This window comes from Somniosus microcephalus, unplaced genomic scaffold (genome assembly GCF_052327205.1).
Source record: "Somniosus microcephalus isolate GS21.2 unplaced genomic scaffold, FLI_Smic_1.0 unresolved_chr9, whole genome shotgun sequence".
In the NCBI taxonomy this organism is placed as follows: domain Eukaryota; kingdom Metazoa; phylum Chordata; class Chondrichthyes; order Squaliformes; family Somniosidae; genus Somniosus; species Somniosus microcephalus.
In genome coordinates, this window is record NW_028225187.1 from 11,050,223 (window position 1) to 11,051,970 (window position 1,748).

The 1,748-nt window shown below is 45.2% G+C and overlaps 1 non-coding gene across 1 annotated transcript; it reads left to right on the forward strand.

The window, feature by feature from the left end:
• The first annotated feature begins 507 nt into the window (after positions 1–507).
• On the forward strand, positions 508–581 carry trnan-auu (transfer RNA asparagine (anticodon AUU)). Its single transcript has one exon. It is a non-coding gene; the product is annotated as a tRNA-Asn (tRNA).
• The last annotated feature ends 1,167 nt before the right edge of the window (positions 582–1,748 follow it).

The window sequence follows — 1,748 nt, forward strand, 5'->3', positions numbered from 1 at the left end:
GTAGGAAGCAGCATCAACTGGAAGATGGCTGCGTGGAAGACGTGCATTTTCTTCAATGGGTTGCAAAATAAAATATTTTCGACAGTTGAAATTGCTTTGACGGTTTCAAGAGCGTTAAATAATGTAGTATTCTCCTTTGGCTTAGGCGTCTCGTAATGTCATAATGGGGTGAAGTGCTTGTTATACTTTCTGCGTGAAACTTTGTTTGATTGTAGCTTTGAATCTCGGCAGAGGAACCGAAACGCAGCAGTTCAAATTAAGTAAAAACCGATTATTTGGGACGACGTCTTCGGTGCCGCAGTCTTCAGGATTCAGAAGCTTCGCGGGGAAACCCCAATGGATTTCTAGTCCATCACCTTAACCACTCGGCCACGACTACCCTGACGGTGGTTTCGACCCACGCAGCTTCTCATTTGCTTCGAAATCGGTGCCTCTGCTGTGAATTCTCTGGCAGATAATCACATGGGTTCATGTGGAATAATTCCAATTGCAAACGTTTTCGTGTCTGTCTCTGTGGCGCAATGGGCCAGCGCGTTCGGCTATTCACTGAAAGGTTGGTGGTTCGAGCCCACCCAGAGACGTTAGTAACTTTTAATTTTTGCAAACTCATCTATTGTTTAAAAATGGATTGTTTGATTCCGTGAAATGAACAGTGCTGAGCATACTGCTGCTGCCTCCCTGCTTCCAATGGGAACAATCGCTTCATCGATCAGTCTTCTGCCAGGCAGCATGGATATTCTACATCCCTTATACCAATACTCCAAGTGCAGCGTTCTTGCATTAAAATCCAGCAGGAAAATCGGCCACAGTGGATAATCTATTCTGAAAACCCTTTTCGACACTTTCCTCAGGTTTACACATACATGGATTAGAATGGAAAGCTTGCAACTATTACAATTGCCAGAGAACTGCAGCTTCCTTGCATCGCTCTGCACCCTGATCACATGACAACAACCAACCAATCACATAGAGCGGCGCGAGAACACCCCCATTGAATGTGTCCAATCAGGGCCTGAGGATTGAACTGCTCTGTCACATGCAGTTCCAGTACTTTGGAGGACTCAGCTGTGAGCGGATGACTTGTTGCTGTCGCTAGCGCCGCGGCCGAGAAGCGAGCAGCCCCTGCAATCTCTTGTTTTCAGCCAAATGCTAGAGGTATGAATTTCTAATGACAAAATCTTTGACGCTAACTGATTTGTTTATTGTATTTGAATGCGGTTCAGTGCCTCGCACGGGCCTTGTGATTTTCTTTTTGCGTACGGTTAGCAGTGTGTGATCGCTTAACATTTTGCGACTGAAATTAAATGCAATATCTGATTCAAATTGTTGCTTCATATGGCGTTTGGTTAAATTGAGGAAATTCGACACTACGGACGGGATTCAAATCGCCTTTTCTCTTGTGTGCTGCTTTTGTCCCTTTGTATGGCCGCGTGCCTCAGGGAATGTGGTTGGAGAATAAATCTTTGGCTGCATTGTTTTTCCTGCTGGTTGTCCATCCAGCTAAACATAGTTTTCTGTGGTGAAATGAATTCAGCAGACGCTACGAAGGAAGAACATTTAAATTATTTCATGGCTTGACTGGGCGGATTCTGAGAGGTTGTTTACCCTGGCTGTGGAGCCCGAACTAGGGGTCAAAGTTTCAGAATAAGGGGCCGGCCATTTAAGATTGAGATGAGGAGAAATTGCTTCATTGTAAGGGTTGTGTATCTTTGGAGTTTTCTAACGCAGAGGGCTGTGGCGGTTCAGTC